Source organism: Pteropus alecto, unplaced genomic scaffold (genome assembly GCF_000325575.1).
Source record: "Pteropus alecto unplaced genomic scaffold, ASM32557v1 scaffold22, whole genome shotgun sequence".
In the NCBI taxonomy this organism is placed as follows: domain Eukaryota; kingdom Metazoa; phylum Chordata; class Mammalia; order Chiroptera; family Pteropodidae; genus Pteropus; species Pteropus alecto.
The window spans coordinates 7,514,136-7,533,237 of record NW_006434839.1 but is presented as its reverse complement, the minus strand read 5'-3'; the positions used below and the strand labels follow the sequence as shown (position 1 = coordinate 7,533,237).

The 19,102-nt window shown below is 49.1% G+C and overlaps 1 protein-coding gene across 3 annotated transcripts in view; it reads right to left on the bottom strand.

The window, feature by feature from the left end:
• PLXNA4 (plexin A4) overlaps positions 1–19,102 on the bottom strand; it is a 418,764-nt gene that overhangs the window by 286,925 nt on the left and 112,737 nt on the right. The window lies entirely within an intron of this gene.

The window sequence follows — 19,102 nt, the reverse complement described above, 5'->3', positions numbered from 1 at the left end:
AGAATCCCTGCAAAGAATTATGATACATTCTTAGAAGGGTCCCGTCTCTCCGACGCGTCGCCATTCCAGCACTGTACATGCCGATCATTCTACTGTTCTCGTACGTGTAATTTTGCTCCCGAGTTCTGTTTGACACCAAATGGGCAAGAGGGACAAGGACAAGGTTGAAGCATTTGACCGGGTTGGCCAACTTAGGAGCTAATATTTCATTCCCAGACTATTATGGACATTCTCCTCGCCAGAGTAAAAATTTTGAAGAGGAAAAAAAAAAAATCAGTCTTTTCGACAGTGAAAATCATTCATCACTTATGACAACTCTGCGATGTTCGCTGTGCGACTGCAGTGACCGGTTTGATGTCGCCCCTTCATCACGGTGACCGACGTGATGCTAGAAACACGTCTTCGGGGTCGCTGAAGTGGACGAGAAACATCCCGAACGCCTTCTATCCTAAACCCCGAGGAAGGCTTTCGCGCCCGCCTTGCCAGCTAGTGCTGAACAGGTGGCTGGCAGTAAAGGACAACAAATAAAACACACCTGGAAGAGGAAGCATGTGACCACAGGCAGAACTGTCCTAACTAGGATGTTTTTCTGAGTTTTATGTGCAGCGTTCATGCCCCTTCAGAGACAGCACGGATACCACTCAAAGAGGAGAGTGGCCGGCTTGCCTCTGAAGCTTCCTTCCTGTTCTTGGAACAGAGAATCAGCTGGACATCACATTCGCTTTTACCGTTTTCCTAACTTAGAGTGAAGCTCATTTATCACTTGGAAGGAGAGGCCCCCAGGCCTGTGTACCCACCTGGGATCCTCCAGACCTTCTGAGAAACGAGGCAGAAAGGACTTGGGCCGTCCTTGGGCATCTCATCTAGCATCTCGCCTGAATGCTAGAAAGAACTACCGTGTTGCGAAGTTTCCTCCACACCCTCCTTATACTCAGCTTAGCAGGCAGAGGAGGAAAATTAGAAACGAACGGCCAACAGGCCAGAGCCCAGGCTAAGGGGACACAGAAGACACCGATGAGGACTCAGATCCCTAGGGATTAGCGACCAGTGCCAATCGACCAAAAGAGGCTTGTTCAGCACCTTCTAAAGCAATTACTGTGTAACTGCCCAACCTAGGCCTATAGCCCAGGCTGGCCAGCCCGCCCACCACCACGCAGCCACACCTGACTCCAGGGACGCTGTCCACCTTTGGCCACCCCTCCCGTTCTGTTCCTACGTCTCCGCCGCTCCTGACATTTTGCTCTCATTTTCCACCCCCAGGCCCCTCTCAGCAGCCTCGCTGGCATCAGATTTGGCACTCTCGGCACCGAATTTCAATAATCCCTTTTGGTCACAATTCACACTCAACCCTCAGTTCCATGGTTCTCTGGCCACCTGGGGTATCCACATCGCCTGTCCCTGGGGCCCAGCCCCTATTATGCAGCTGGTTGCCATCTCTGCCACACCTGTGCCAGCTGCCCATGCTGGTGGGCAAGGAGGGAGGAGAAGGGAGCGAACAGGCTCACGGCACTGTGCAGTGTTCAGCAAGTCCAAGTTTAGAAGTTAGAGGTTCTCCAAGACACACGTGTCTGGGCTCTTAAGTCCTATCGCTCCGACTCTGTCTCACAGTAGAGTCCCAAACACGACGATTTCTTTTATGTAAGACTTGCTCCTTTCCAGAGAGCTCGCCATCTGTTGTCTCTTTTTAGCCTGATAACGTTCTTGGGATGGATGCTGTCAGATCAAGGGACGTGATTCCCATTTTGCTGTGTTTGGCGACACCTTGACTAGTGCAGGTGTATGGGGAGCATTTCTGGCCCTACAGGTGGGGAAAACCAAAGTCCCTCCTCTGATTTCTCACCTGGGATGAAGAGCCCAAGTCTGTCTCCTCCTCTCAGCTGCTTTACTCTGGGGCTTCTACTGGGGAGCAGGCAGAGCTGAGCCCCCCAGCTTCCTGGTCTGCAGATCTCTCCCTACCCCCTTTCCATGCATAAAGGGCGCTTCCCAGGGCCTCAGACTATGCTTCTGGCATCCAGATACACCAGCCTGTATCTTCAAGATTCAAGCAGGAAGTGTGTCTGTCTTGCCTCAAGCTTCCTGGCCACACAGGGCAATGTCCTCACTTAGAAAGGCATCCACATGGTGGAGACTGGCTGGGATCCGCAGTCTTCTCTCAGTTGCGGACCCACATGCTCCTGCCAAACGAGTAGCAATAGCCTCAGGGGAAAGACAAGGAAGGAAGGAAAATAACCAAGGTGGGGAGAGGGGAGACATTCTGAAATCTGGACAACATCAAGAGCCGGTTTCCATGACAACTGCTTCTTATTACAGTTGCTCAAACTGCAGGCTATTCTAATCAGCGCTGTGGATGGAGCCTTCAGCCCTACTCCATGATGGCCGCCACTGGGGCCTGGCTCCTCCCCGAGCACAAGGACCACTAAGCCTCTGATTATCCCCACTTGCCTGCAAAGGAAAGAGAGGCCAGAGCTTAAAGGGTGAGGTTCGTTGGAGAAGGGACGGAGGATGAGAGGTGTCGAAGAGAGTGGAAAGTGGTAGGGGGACCCGGAGTCTGGGCACAGCCTGACAGAAGTGTGGGAGTTGTCTGTGTGAGTGACATGTGTAAGGAGATGCTTATCTCTGTGCTGGTGAGCCCCTGGGCACCCATGTGACAAGTGGCATCTGCTCACCAGCATGCCAGGGTGGCTACCTGTGGGCACATTGACTGAGCCTGTACACATCTCCCTCTTCCCACCCTTTCTGACACCTTGGAATGCTCTTTCCTCTCTTGCCTCTTGCAAAGCTCTAAGCTGAAGTCCAAGGATAACCCCTAAGGGCAAAGGCCAAGGTCGGTGCCCAGCAGGAAATAGGCACCAGCAGCTTCCAACCATTGTTCGGTGAGTTGGAGATGGAGAGAACAATTGCACTGAGGTTCTCTAGAGTTACCCTGCAGGGAAGGGTTTATGGCTTAGGGACTTCCTACACAGACCCCAGACTCCTCGAGTCCCCAGAAAATGATTGGTGACTTACAGGGTTTCCTCTGGTCCACAGATGGAGCCTTAGAGGCAAACAACTTGTCAAAGTCACCCGCTGGGTCTGATGTCAGCCTGGAGACTGTCCCCAGAAAACTGAACTCCCTGCCCTCTGCACACTCAGCGTTGCCCCTCCCTCCTCCTATGCCCATCTGGCAATCAGCCAAACACATTGCAAATCAGATGACATATGACACAACACACTCCATCCTGCTCTGAAGGGAGTCCGTCTAGAGGGACAAGGGGTCTGGTTTATATTTTAAGCAGCTAGAGAGAAAAATGGGGGGCCGATGAGGTAAGGTGATGGCAATGAACGCTACACAGCTGTCCAGGATAATTACTTTGCCTAGCTATCCTGGAGCCAGGGAAGTGGGGCACAGGGGAAGGTTTGCCCCATAGATTATGAGCAACGGGGGCAGAGCCAGTCGGCTTCAGGAATTCCAGCTCTCCACCTGCACCCGAACTGCAAGTATTGCTGTCACTGTTGGAAATACAGCAGAAGGAGCCAGAGGGGGTGGGGGGTGGGGGGTGGGGGGAAACCCCAGGCAAAGCGAAAAGGCTATCTTTCTCCCAGTTTCCAGCCCTTGGAGGGACCCAGAGAAAAATTCTCACTCAAACGTCCCCCATCTAAGTGGCTGGAGAACTGGGCCCCTGCACATTTCAGCTGATGGTTGAGGACTTGAGAGGCATCAGGAAACCTAAAATCAGCCTAGGACAGAAATTAGTGAAAAGGTCATTGAATGGGAGCTGGGGAAGGGAGAGGCTAAAGGATGTCTGCCACAAGCCAGCAGTGACCTGTGCAAATCCTCAGCCTTGTGCTGAAATGTGGTCCTGTGCGCTGACTTCACAGCCACCATTCCCCACAGATGGGAACAGGCATTTCAGGACCGAGGACACGTGGATTATTGGCCACTCGGATGCCACCACTGCAGGAGCTGCGTGGAATCATCTGCCTTGGCTTTTTTCAGACTTCTTGGCTGCCGTACCCCCGATGCTCCATTCTATACAAGTGTGACTCGTTCAGGGATAACACACCTATCTTGACTTTGAAGCCAACATCATGGATGCGGAAGAACGTCCCAGGAAGTTTCCTTCCAGGTCCCCCCTTCCTTGGTTCTCTGAGTTCTCAGATGAAAAAGGCTACTAGCTGACCTCGTGGAGAAGAGAATCCAGTCCGGGTGACCCACCAACTAGTATTGGGTGTCTGTCTTGCACTTATAAGAGGCTCTCCAGAAGCACGATAGTCAGGACACAGAGCATAAAAAGTCAAATCCCGAAAAGTCCAGATCTTTGCCAACAGCTAGAAAGCAGCTCACTGCCTCTCCCCTCATGGCCTTGGGCTCACGTCAGTCAAGGGCCGGATGAAGTTGACCCCCAAGGGGCAGAAATCTAGCAGGAAGGGATGTGACTACAGTGTGTGTGTGTGTGTGTGTGTGCGCACGCGTGTGTGCATGCACATAGATGCACACATTCCACAAATGAAACCACAGTAATTGGTGGTGTGTGGGTGTACATGCAAGAGTTGGGGTGGGGGGTGTCTATGTGACTGAGTGCAGCTCAGGACCATGAATGGAAGACGAGCTGCATCTAAGGCCAAAAAAGCTCCCAGATCTGCACCTTCCCACCAAGCGGCCACGGTCCCTAATTGATTCTCCAAGGTCTCATTCTCACCTTACCCCTACAAAGGAAAAAGAGACCCACGCCACTAACTGCACACAGCCTGAAAATACAGAAACACCCAGAGGTGATGACTGTGATGACGTGGGCACGCACACGAACAGAGCCACTCCTGTCACTCTGTACAGTGTCAGCAGGTAGGGGGCCTGTGTGATTACAGAGGGCAGCCTGACAAGGTCGCTCACTCACGTCAGATGGAAACCACTTTCCCACTGAGAAAGGGAGCTGAAGAGGAGGGGAAGGAAGGCAAGGTGGGGTTAGCAAGAGCCAAGATGAAGCCAAGGGTTTGGTGGAGGGAAGTCTTTGGAGGCAAATCAAAGGTTGGTGGCTGGAGTCACATTCACTGTGTGCCCGCGGTTGTGGGAGAGTGACACTCGTCTCCTGAGAAGGAGTGGGCTCTGACCTGGGGAGGCCACGGCTTTGAGAAGCTCGTCTTTGGTGCACTCTCTGCAGCAAAGTCTCAGCACCACTTAGAGGTGTGAAAGCGTGTGTGTGCGATTGCACACAACACTCCAAAAGCACATGCGAGTCACTCGGGTTAAAGGGTGGTTAAGAACACAGACTAGTTAAAATGTGACCACTTGGAGCTTCAATTTCCTCATCTATAAGATATAGATGATATAAAGCAGCTCTTTCAGAGGGTTGCTGTTACAACATGATCCATGGATAGGGCACTGGGCATGGTGCCTGGCATGTAGTAGGTGCTAAATAAACATCCATTTGTTTTATTTCTCAGCCCCTCATCATCTAAGGTAGTGGTCCTTAACCTTTTTGGCACCAAGGACCGGTGCTCCTATGAGAATCTAATGCCTGATGATCCGAGGCAGAGCTGAGGCAGTGATGCTAGTGCTGGGGAGCAGCTGCAGATACAGATGAAGCTTCGCTCACCTCCTGCTGTGAGGCCCGGTTCCTAACAGGCCATGAAAGGGCACTGGTCCACGGCCTGGGGACAGGGAACCCCTGATCTAAGGTCTAAAATGACATGGCAAAAATAGGGGGTGTTGGGTACATAATGTTATTATTTACAACATGGCTAATGTTCACGTTACCTAGATAAATGTGGAACTTCTCAGCCACACAATGATTATTAGTGTAGGATGATATTTCTAGCCAGCTAATCTCAGCATCAGTCCACTAGATATTTTAAAATGTTATATAGTATAATGGTAAAGCAAAGACTCTGATCTCAGACTGTGGCAGTAGTTCATATTTGCCATTTGCCAGCGACTGGCCCGGAGTAACCCAATGCCCAGCACCAACGAACAACTCAATAGGTTTTTTATTGAACTACAATTCTGTATCATTTTAGATGTGCTTAACATCGACAATTCCATGTTTGGTCTAATGTTTTTCTTTTCAATCTTCCTTGTGACCGATTGTCAGCACATCAAAAGAAAAAGCTTTGTTCCAAATCAACTGGCCACTGCTGGGTAGTAAGTCGAAAAACTTTTGTAAGATGGTGTCAAAGGTTTAATGTGCCATGACTCTATGAAACCTGTGGACATAATTTCCCCACCAGCACTGAGATGAACTGGCATGTCCATTTTACACCCTTCGTCCCAGGCGGCAAGCATTAACCTTCGTTATTACCACGCATAACGTACTTTCCTATCGGCGAGAACGTTAACCACCCCTGGTTCATTCAGCAGCCCTGGCATTATTCACGAACTGCAGTTCTCCTTTTCTCTCTGGCCTGGAGGGAATCAAGAAGCAGAAAATAGTCTCTGCCAGATCCAGCTTCCCTAACACTCAACGCTCAGCTGGCAGGTGCCACAACTTCAGACACATGGCCCACAGATGTAGCAGGCCCACCTAGTTGGGCTCGGCAATCGCGGAGTCCAGTCCTCAAGAACAAGTTCATCTCTGGCCATCTCTGAAGATCCCCCAGGCTGTCTGCAGACAGGTCTCTCAAAATGTGTGACCACTGTACTTTAGAACACACGAAGAAGTAATGCATTGGGTTATTCATATCACACACACACACACACACACACACACACATATACATATCCACACATATACATATATGCATGTATACATACGTATGTATAAACCTACACATATGCATATATCAATGCATGACCACACTTCCTGTTCACCTTAGGTGACACGTTTGGTAGGGATGTTTATGAAAGGAGGAGGGGCATTTTTGCTATTCAAACAGCTTCTGGAATCAACACATTTGCAAACCACCGGTCAAAGGGACAAGCCTTGAACTCAGATGTGGGTGCAATAAATGATCAATCAAGTTTGTGGCCGTAATTTTTTTTATTCTCTCCTCCCTATCCCCAAAGCCACTAGCAAATGTTTTTACACAGTTTCCGTTTTACCTGTGGTCCTCCAGGCTCTTCTGACTGGGAGATTACCCAGGTAATCTCAGAAAATGTCCTAATGCTGCAAATGAACAGTGTGGCACTTTCTGAAGTTTGATGTGATTAGAATAGTACGCTTCTGGTGAGCTAGTGGAAAACAGTGTGTGTGTGTGTGTGTGTGTGTGTGTACATGTCCATGAGTCTGGGTGGGGTTTGCGCATTACTGCCATAGAACGCACTTTTATCTTTATAAGAATCAGTGGTAACCCATTTCCTCATAATGAGACAACCATAAAAGTTTTGAGCTTCAACGTGCAGGAAAATGCCAGGATCCCTGTGTTTGAAAGGAAGCCTTACTTTCCCTTCCCCACCGCCTTACACAGACATATGTTGCACAGACAAACACCTGGAAGGCAGTTTGCCATTCTTTGAGGTTGCTGCCTTTCCCATGCAGCTGTCAAATCACACCAGATCAACATGACACAGCAAATAACACTATGACACGCAACCGGCAACTTTTGAAAATACACTCTCCTTACCCCAAAGCCCCGCCTGCCTTCCCCATCTCGTGCTGCTGTCTTCAAACTAACCATCCTGAAACTGCTTAAAAGAGCCTGACAGGTAATTTATTCTATGGCAGAGGATAGCAATTTCACTGTCCAGAGGCAAGATACCCAGCCGCATCCAAAAATCCGTCCACTCATGGAACACAGCTTTAATATGATAACAATTCCAAGGGTGTGTGGTCGTAATTCTTTCGGCTCCTTCCTCCCTTTTCCCAAAGCTGCTAGCAAAATGTTTTTACACAGTTTCCTTTTTTCAAAAGGCCCCTCCACTGAACCTCTTAGAATAAATCAAATATTTCACCATGACGGGTGATTATCAGGTACTTGTTTGTGGAAAGAGCCAACTATACAGGGGTCAGGGCCTGGCTGCTGCTGTGAGATTTTTGCCCATACGTAGAATGTTTTAAAAAATTGTATCTGACTCTCTCTGCAGCAACCCTGCCAGGCTCTACAGGGCTTCACTTCACCTGGTTTAGAAGGGAATGAGAGCGAGGAAGGTTGATAAGCAAATGACACCTGCTTCCAGATGAAGACAGCTATATACTTATTATTTTTCTAAAACATTCTGACAGCTGTTCTCACATTTTATTCCCTAAAACCCATGTAAGGTAAGGACAGTAAGAATCCTATCTTTATTTCTACTTTATACATGGGAAAAATCTAAGAGAGTATTGAAGACCCAGCTTCCTCATAGGAAAAGGGGACCCTGGGGTTTCTCCCAGGTTAAATCACAATATTACGGCCTGAGTTCACAGGGTGCATTCCCATCGGGAATAGGGATGGAACCCACTTCTCCTGACTCAGTCCCAGACAATCCCTCACCCGCCCACAACTACCTCTGCCCCATAGGACCACATCTCACCTATACTGCAACGAAATGCAAATTCTGATAGTGATTTCTAAACTTGGCTTTGTCACTGAACTTGCTATGAAATCTTGACCAAGATGCTTCCTTTTATAGTATTTTGGAAAACTGAGCTGTAAAGGGGGCTGGGAGCTCCTCAGGCCGCGGTAAATGCTTTCTGGGTTTACGCTACCCAGCCTGGACTAGAGCGTGTCCTCCATAACCGCTCATCAAATCGAAACGGTCACAACAACAGGATGCTTTTACCTCCCACGGACATCCCCGAGCTAGGAACACTCACTCAGAAGCACAGGACGCTGCCTGCGGATCCAAGGATGTAGAATGGTGGCATGTCTGTGTGTTCATTCCACTAATGATGCTTTTGGAGTTTATTTCATGCCTTTTTGCATTTTATATTTTATATATATAGACACATATACATGTATATTTCATATGTATAATATGAAATGTAAAAATGACATTATATATATGTGTGTATAGATAGATAGATAGATAGATAGATAGATAGATAGATAGATAGAGATAGAGATAGAGATATATCTTTCAACTCTACCACGTTTAAAAAACCTCTTTAGTCAAATAATAATCCTACTGCCTGGCTGGCAGTCAGGGGGAAAAAAAAGGCCTCACAAAGAATGGTGGGCCACAGTCAGCTAAGGCTGAGTATCCGAGCAGGGCGATCCCAAGGGCAGACCCAGCTTAGCGAGGCCAGAGGCTTCACCAGGGCAAGGAGGTCCTTGAGGGCAAGGAGGTTCAACTGCTTCACAAAGTAGCATATCACCAACGTGCTCTGCGTGGAAATTACGTGCAAGAGTGACACGCCTGGCCTCGAGTCACCACTCCGTCAGAGTCGGAGGTGAGAGGAGGCCCCAGATCTCCCAAGGCTGGGGAACTATCTGTTCGTCCCATCTGAGGAGGGGCCCCAGGTTCATACTTGGCGCTGGAGGCCGGCCTAGGAGATCCAAGGGCAAAAGAGAGAACAGACCCAGGTCTGAAGGGGTAAAGAAAATGCTATTAGTCGGGAGCAAAGAGCAGGAGATGAAAGAATCATGTTTAATAACCAGCCTCGATTTCAGGGCCCGGGACCACAGAAGTCCCAGGGGACGGTAGCTGGGGTGAGCCTGCAGCTAGTGTGTGAGATTGAATGCAAGCAAACAGAGAAACAAAGGGGGAAAAAAAAACCTAGAAAGATAAAAATGAAGCTCCCTGCAGCACCCAACCCATTTTCAGAAGTTTGAACAGATGTCCTTCCTACCCCTGTCTTCTTGGGAATGCCTCAAGAATTCTGCTTCTCTCCCACGGGCAGCTTGCCCCACCACCTACGTGTTCTTCCTGGATTCCAATCTGCTGCTTCTCCACGGGCGTCTTCTGGTTCTTTTTCTTTCTCTTTTAGATGCTGCTGACCTTCAACCTCCCAAATGTTGCCACTCAAGATATCCCCTCTGCAAACTCATTTCATGCATTTGGCAAGTACTTATGAAGCGCTGTGCCCAGGACCCGGGCTAAGTGCCAGGCGCACATGGGACAGAGACTAAGACAGAGACAGTCCCAGGCCCTCCAGAGCTTACAATTCAGTATAAAAGAAAGCAGGTTTCCCCCCAGAAGCCTTGCCTCTGCCTCCTGATCTCCTGTGTGGCTCCCTTTTGAAGACCCTTTCATTCATCACCTCACCCAGATCCAACAGACTTAAGGTTGTAGGTTTTGGGGATTGGCACAGCCCTGAGAAGTCAGACCCCTACACTGTGCCCAAGGCTGGAACATTCAGCCGGGTGACCACAGTAGCTGCTTACGAACAGTGTCGCTTCTGACTGCCTGGGCCTTTCCTGTCCTGGCTGTGCCTCTGACCACCACCACAGGCTTTATCACCGAGAGACTGACCAACCGAGGCCTGTCCTGGGGGCGGCAGGCCTCTCTACCCCATTTCTCACCTCTGGAGTCTTCCAGAACCCAGCACCCTCAAATTATGTGGAAGAGCAGGAGGAAGATACTCCTTTGCCAGTGCTCAGAGCCTCATCTTTCTTTGTGGCCATTTTCCTATAGCAAAGCAAATGCAATCAGCAGCCTCATAGTTTTCACACCATGTTCTCTTTGGGGGAAATTTCCTGTCATCTGGGCTGCCTTCAGAAAGAGGAGTCATGCTTGAAGTCACGGTCAACTGGGCATTTTTCTTCCCAGAACCCAATTCAGCTGATACTCTGTGTATTATTTCTTCCCTCTGAATGCTAAGAGAAATTGACACTTTAAATGACCGTGACATCTCTGCTCTCTCAGCCTGGATGTTTCTAGAGTTGATTTTCAGCTGCCAGGGGGCCCCGTGGCCTGTTTTCCTGCATGTGCTCTGTCGATGAGAACCAAGGATGGTGATGATGATGCTGCTGATGGTCACGGCCGTGCTCCCGCTGGGTTGTTCTGTACACAGCCTTTCTTTAGAGACACCCCTCTTAATGAACCCCATGTCCATAACCTTTCTTTATTAGGTGGAAGGGAAAATATTGTTATCGAAGGATTCAGCAGAGAAAACTTCCAAAGACCGACATGTAGCATCTTCAGGGTTCCCCTTCATTTTCAAAATTGGCACTTCTCTCAAATTAAAATGTCTCTGGCATAGCTTCTTTTTAAAAAATGTGTGCTTCCATTCCAGGAAACCCAACAATAGACCGATCGTAACCACGAGCGGAGAGGACCACATACTCCTTCAGCATCGCTCGGCATGCATACTAAAACAGGCGTCAGCTGGGCCACACGCCACCCCGGTGGACTCCAGGAGTTCTTTCTCCCCAGATGCCCTGCTTACAAACTGAGCCAGATCGAAAACATTTAAATGAACTTAAGAGCATTATCAGCCCTCATTAATACTCTTTTCCAGAATCTGAAAGTTTTGTTTTGAAATTTCCTCCCACACATACTTCTCTCCTTGAAATTTGGAAATCAAACACTCGCCTTTTTTTTTAGCCTCTTAGCAATGTTCTTTTTCTCAGGTGTTGTCAGGAATTAACACCCTCCTTGACAAAGAGGGCCTTTTGTTGTACTTTGAGCATCCCGAGTGACAGGCAGCGTCTAGTAGGGAAAAGTATGTTCCGGAAACCCCAGGCAGCTGTTGGTGTGCAGTTGGGGGGTGGGGGGCGGTACCTGAGTGAGGGCATGCAGCCACCCATACTCTCTGCCTTCCCTCCATCAAGGGCCCTGCCGTCCGTCACCTTCCGAGCATCCATGCTAACTCATTTTTCTAGAAGTATAGAAGGATCTGACAGTTGCCATTCCCACTCACGTACCGCGAAAACCGGCACCATTGGGCCCATTAAGAGACATCTCCAGAAGCTCGGTTCTCGTTAAGTTTCTGATCCAGCCAAGCAAACTGCCTCGCCACAGCCACACTTACACTCGTAGCTTAATATCCCAAACTTGCCACCTGCTTCTTCTTCTGCGCTATTTCTGGAGCAGAAGAGTTTTGTCTAGAGTAACTCACATCCCATACCATCTCAATTTTCTCTTTCCAGTCTTTAGAGCCCTCGCCGAGTGGGTGAGCTTGCCTTGGTATCCAGCCCTCGTCAGTACCTCTACGGGTCACGTCCACAGAACGCACCTCACAGACCCGAGGATGCATCTAGTTGCCTAGTGCCACAAGAGATAGTAGCTAAGTAACCTAGCTTCATGGTGTGAAATCAGCAATTATTGTATTATCTTGGTCCTTTTGGGCTGCTATAGCAAAATATCATAGCCTGAGGGGCTTACCAACAACAGACATTTATTTCTCACAGTTCTGGAGGTTGGGAAGTCCAAGGTCAAGGTGCCGACAGATTCTCTGTCTCATGGGAGCCCGTCTACTGTTTCAGAGATGGCCTTCTTCTGGCTGCGTCCTCACATGGCAATAGGGGTGAGAGAGCTCTCTGAAGCCTTTCTAATAAGGGTCCTAATCCTGTTCATGGGGGCTCCACCCTCATGACCCAATCACACCCCCCTCCCCCAGCAAAGGCCCCACGTCCCCATACCATCACATCGAGAATTAGACTTACAACTTGAAAATTTGGGCAGGACACAAACATTCAGTCTATAGCACACGTTCATCCCTACATAACTGTGACACACTTCTGGATAGATAGTGGCATCTTTTTATGCCTGAAATGCTTTGAAAATTTGTCAAGTTGTTAAAAAGAGGGTAAACTGATAGTCTGATAAATCTTGCCTGAATCCATGGCCAGACCAGTTCAAGTACCTCACTTTCCTGTCTGGAAAGAAAAATGAAAAAAAAAGAGCTCTGGGATCTCCTGGGAGAGTCTGCTGACCCCTTCCTGTGGCATGGGGTGCTCCGAGCTGCACTCCAAGCCGTGGATGTCGGGAAGTTCTCACAGGGACATCTGCTGGGCTTTCCCTGTGCCCTCTCTCAGAGGTTCTGCCTCCTGATGTGGTTGACACAGCCTCTCAGGCTCACGTAACAATGTGAAATCAAGGCCACAGTTAAAAGGCAGAAACTCACAAGTTCTTCCTGATGAAGGGGATCGTTTGCCCAGCTCTGAAAGCTGAGCTGACGTCTCCCCCGATAGGGGCAGCTCAGCTCTGCACCACGTGAACAAGATCACACCGGCTCAGATGGAGGAAGAGAAGGCCAGAGGCTGGGCACCTGGTGGGCCCAGGCAGAGATGCACAGGTATGGTCTTGAGCACAACAGGTAAGACTGATGCCTGTCTCCCCGAGCCACAAATGAAGAGCAGTTCTAACTCCTTACAGTTGTTTATAGTTGTTTATGAGACACCACACATTGTACGCTCAGACCCGAGACTGCACTTCTCACATGTCAATAAAAGTGAGGTAAGAACAATAAACGTTCCCATGATGCCTCTCCTTTCAACCCCACAGCAGTCCAGTGGGCTCAGCATCATTACCATCATTCTACGCATGAGGAAATCCAGACCCAGTGACATTCAATATTTGCCCCAAGTCGCACAGCTAGAAGATCTGAAAGCAGAACTGGAGAAGAGTGGGCTTTGTTGATTTCACCTGAGGGCCTCAGAGAGGAAACGCCACAAAGGCCTTAATGTGGCCTAGATGGTGACATCTGAGCTTGACCTCTCCTCCCTTAGCCTTTAATGTCCCCCAAGGGGAAAAGGAAATTAACTTTATGCACTAGGCACTACGATGGGTGTCTTAAACAAGAACATGAAGTAATAGCTCCTTCCATAGAAAACAAGCATCAACCATCCTGGTTATGTCATTTTAACCTCACAAATAACCTTACCTGGTCGGTATCCCTAATGGCTCCATTCGAAGAAAAAGAAGAAGGAAAAGAAGGAAAAAGTAACTGGTCCAAGGCCACACGATAAGTAAGTGGCAGATTACGGATTCCAGCTCAAGGCTAGCTAGTCTGGGGGCCCTTGCCCTTGGCAGCAGGACTGCAGTGGACATAGATATCTTTGAATTCCTCAGCAGGCCCCGTGCCTGGACTTTCCATCCCTCCCTTCCTCTCTCCACCCACTCGCATCCATCATGCACATTTTCATTAGGCATCTTTGCCCAGTGATCTGTTGATATGTTATATTAGAATTGCAAACAAATGCTCTCATTTCGTCCTTCCACCTCCCCTCTCTCCTGCTCTCCTGGCGTCTGGAAGTCAGCATTGATTTTTCTGGCCCCGCTCGGCTGCCTGACTGACATGTCTGGTTGATTCCCCTCGGAGAGCTTCAGGTGGGTCAGCGGGCTCCCACTGGAGCACGGGAGGGAATAGTGCAGCACCTGGAGAAGCTGAATTGGACCCCTTCTCCTCCTTCCTGCTCACAGGTACCAAGACTCACTGCCCCCCAGACTCTCCCCGTTATCCCGTCGATGGGTGCACACTCCTCAATCCATCAACGTGGTGGGGAGCCAGGGGAAACTGTAGGAATGGGTTTCCCTGTGAGGTGGAACCAAGTAAGTTTAGACCTCCCGGGTACTGATGTTTTCAACCAGGCCTGGGGTCGTTTGACTTCTGGTGGATGAGGAAGGAGATTACCCTGGAGCAAAGGGGATTAGGAGATGTGAGGAAGAAGAGCTCAGTGCAAGGGGTGGAAAGGTGACCAGGGTACCACCTTGTAAACAGGGCCCTAATCCCTTAACCCATCAGAAGGCTTCATATAGTTGTAAGCTTTCTAAAAACAGATTTAATAATCCTCAGAGGTCATCTGAGCCAGGCTTCTGTCCAGACTACACAGCAAATCTCAAAAAGATGGGCTTCTCTCCTAAGTTTAAGAACCCAAACAAATACGCAGACCTCTCTCAACATTCAGTTTCTGGCTCTGAAAATTATGTTGGATCATCAAGTACCAAACAGAGCTACATTTTCTTCCTCGAACTTACCATTCCCAATTGTTGTGGTCAGCGGGTGGAGTCGCCACTCTGCCAATCAGATCTGTGAAGTGGTCAGTGATGACAAGCTCAAAAAAGAGGGGACTCCCAGTGCTAGGCTGGAGCCAGCTCTTTCCAGTTCAAGATAGCTGATCATTAAATTTTTAGGAATTTTGTAATCTGGTTAAACCAGCTTGAGCTCACCATGGTGGTAATATTTATACCACAGAAATTGACATATGTTATAAATCAGAGCTTTTAATTCCCCTGGAGAACTGGGGGTTTATTAAAGAGGGTGCCCAGACACATGGTCAGCTTAGGTGCAGGCCAAGGCATAGAAAGGGTGGAGCAAAGTGGAAGAGATGAAGGCAAGTCAAGAAATCAAGTCTTTAATCTCTTGGAAGGAGCAAACATCTAATCTAGTAATCACTCCTTTTCCTAACCAGGTACAACCTCATTCCCTCTGTATCTACATGTTATTTCTTCCCTGAGGAAAACAGCTACTATTTTCAGACCTATAATGGGAAGAGTTGAAGGGACACATGGCACTCAGGATTTTATCATTTCTCAGAAGCAATGAGTTGGAGATCTAAAAACTAGCAAAGAGCTCTTGACCAGAGAGTGAATTCTAGATGCATATTTATATACAGCCCAGCCGTGGTTCTCTCCAGCTAGGCCTTGTATAAATGTTTACTCTCCCTAATTAACTGATGAGATCATCAAAAGCAGAAACCGTGCCTTGACGGTGTCTAGTAAGACACTGAAGATACAACAAGCAATTCACAAATATTTGGTTAACTCATTGAAGTGCTTTAAATTGAATTGAATTGGTGGTGAACCACTGGCTTGTTGTCAGAGGTCAAGTCTTTTCAAATCCTTTTTTTCCTAACGAGGTGAAAATTAGCCACTGGCTAGACAGACACTGGTTGGGCATAGTTTGACCTTGTAACTTCACATGAGCTCATCATGACTACGGTTCTAGCCCATCCCATTTTCCCAGTTAACTGTCTTCCTTCTCTGCAGTTTTCCAGGCTCCTGGCCTCTTATTCAGAGCCATATGTTTTGAGATTGGGGTTCTTAGAAAGCTGCCCACTTGGTCGCTAACAGTGTTCGACGATGAACCTGGAGCACCCCAAAATAAGGGCCACCCAAAGTCTAGTCACGCTAAGATGACAAAGTGGGTACTGCTTGGCCCACAGAAACTGGGAGGAATCATATCCCCCCAAACACAGCTGACGCTCAGCAGGGAAACCAGCAGCCAGGGAGATGAAAGAACACATCTGCTCTCACAGCCCCGGCTCTGCTCTCACAGAGGCGCGAGGAGGCAGCTACCCCTCGCTGGGAAATCTGTCCCTCTCTGACTCCTGTCACACATGACCACCTCCAGCCATGTTTGTCTAGCTCTCCCGACAACTTCACCCAGGATAAGAAGCAAGGCTGCCTCGGTTCTCTAGATGAGATGCCAAGACTGCTGACCCGTCCTCCAAAGAGAGACCTGTCCTCTCCGAGCTAGTGACTGAAGTCCAGGCTGCTCTTACTCAACATTGCCAGTGGGTGTTCACCTTGCAGGGGCCAAGACCTATCTGAGAACCTTCTCAAAGACTCTGGAAAAGGCTCACTCACTTATTATTTTTATAGACGACTTCACAGAGTTCAAAGCCTCCCAGCTGGATGCCTAAGGCCAATGACTCCAGATCAAGGACGCTGGATAAAATGCCTCTCAGACACATTGCCCATTTCCATCCTGGATACCAGCTCCTGCTCTTCATTCTCTCAAATCCCAGGGAACAGAAGACTGTTCCCTGGGAACCCTCCAGTCACAGATGAACCGATTGGCCTCCACGGAGGCTGTGTAAGAGGCTCAGGCTTCTGCAGCAAGTTACTGAGAGAGATGGGACTAGGAGTTCCGGGAGGCTGTGACCCCCTCTGCTACTCAAAGCAGTTACACAACACTACACCATAACGTATCTTTCGTAGAATCAGAACTAGTCATTTGAAAACCCTGGCTTTCTACTTCTCCTCAGTTATGAGTTCACACCAAAAAGTTTCAGAAGAGAAAGGAATGCTCCTCTGGGGAGCAGGCAGGTCTTCCCACAGCCAGAGGTAAGACAAATGAGCTGCTCTATGTCTTCTCCGGGCTGACATCTGGAGGACTGACATCGTAAGTGGTTCTGGCACACAGACTCCGCTGCTAATGGGGGAGCTCTAAGGGCCCGTTAATTCCATTACTGTTCTATGAGCAGCGAGTGATCATGTTCACTTTACTCCCCATCCCCAGCTCCTCAGATCCCTTGGCTGCTGAGGAGACTTGCTGCCCCCCAGAATGGCTGCAGGGAGAGAGTTTACTGGAGGAGGCCAGAAAGGCCAGGACCCCACCCTTGGCTGCTGAGGAGACTTGCTGCCCCCCAGAACGGCTGCAGGGAGAGAGTTGAGAGGCCAGAAAAGCAAGGACCCCGCCCTCCCTCAGTGCAGTACCCTTGGAGCTAGGAGAACCTGCTCAACCTGCAGGAGAGCCAATGGCTGTGGGGGCAGCCACAGCATCCCCACGAACTTGACTCAAACTCAATTCGTAACCCCTGTGGCTGGTCTGTCAGCCCTCTCCCTGAAACTCCAGAATAATCTCTGCATGTCTATGAGTACAGACTCTGTTCCACTCTGGCCTAGAGCCGCTCCGGGCAAGTCAGAGGCTCAGGTGAGTAAGTCCATTCCTAGGCCTCTTACTTCATGGCTCAAGACCCCAAGAGGGGTCATGTCTTTTAAGGCTCAAGCGCCCAAGGCTTAGAGGCCTCAGAAAGATGATTCGCGCCTGAGAGAAATCCCCAAGTTACACTCAAGTTACAGGGTGTACAAACTCAAAGATCCTAGTTGCTAATTTAGGGTAGACCTCTACTTGCCGACACCCATCCCCTGTTTTTATAAATGCTGATTGGCTCCTGTTCCTCTAGGAGACCATGTAAGGAAGGAAAGGGGGAGAGCAGGTGGCATAAGCTCAGATCGTCCAGAGTCAGGTCTCCCCCTCCACAGCTGAGGCCTCCCCGACGCTGGTCCAACATGCTCAGCTGGTGAGCATCGAGGGCGCAGCCAGATTCTACCTCCAAGTCCTTCTGGCTGAGGTCTTGCTTGGGGCTTCCTTATCACTGTACCCCTACCCTGAGGTTTCTGGGGGTTACCACAGGAAGGGAGTGGGAGGCAGAGGCTACTGCCTTGCTGGTCAGCATCACCTCCACCAACAAGAACATGTGCTGAGCAGCTTAGGAGGTATTCGGGGAGGAGAGTCTAAAAGGGCATACATTTCTGGTCCTCAGGCAGCTGGGGAAATTTGCCAACACACAGGAATAGACATAAAAACAGATATTAAGCAGTGCAGAGACCTGTTCCCAGATCAAAATTTGAAAGAAGCCTCCCTTACACTGATTTCCAGCAAGAAAAAGACTTTTTTTTTTTTTTTTGGTGGGGCCCCTTGTAGTTTGTTGTTTGGTGGGGCCCTTTGTATTTTGCCGTGCCTGATGTGCCCAGTGGGGAAAAGGCAGTGGAACCAGCAGTCAAGGACACATCCCTGTCTGTGGAGAGTTTTCTAGGAAAAGAAGGAGGTGAGATTTGTTTCAGACACAGTGGGATTCTAGAAGGGAAGCCCATGCCCGGCTCTCTGAGAGAGAGCAAGCTCGTCTCCTCAGCTGCCTGATTGGCCAGGCTGGGGTCAGCACCAGCACAGAGGTGGGATGGGGGGCTGTGCATGTTTATTGTAGCAATGGCTTTCTTAGAGATGAGAGCCGAGGAGCCCCTGTTTCTTAAATCAAGAAAACTTCCCTTGCCCCCAGGCTTAGTCTGGTCATTCTTGCAAAATGAGGCTCAAAGCATCACACACCAAATATTACATCACGTTTACTGCCTCTTCTTTCCCCAACAGTTCCCTTCTCATTCCAGAAAGGCGCGCTGGAAGGACACACAAAAGATTCCTGGCCTTTTCTCTTGGAGTAGCCACAGGTTTATTTTTGTCTTGCATCTAGCTTAGCTTTGGGAGTCAGAGTAAAGTCAAGATGTTTTTCTCCCTGCTTTGACCAGGGGGAACATTTCTAAAAGAACTCGAAAGTAGTTATCTGTCATCATCTCCCCCAGCAAGCCATCCTGGCACCATGCATTTGAGAGAAAGGAATATCAGTCCAGCAGCAAGAGATGAAAGAGGCAGGAATAAAAGACAAGACTTTGCCTCCCACAGCAGCATCCCACCCTCCATGACACATTCTAGATCACTCGGGCCTTCTCAACCCAGGGAGCTTGCATCATGCCCGTCTCTAGCAAGTACAAATTAGCAGAGCTCCAAAGGCAAGGAAAGATGGAAATAAGGTGGCCTAACACTGG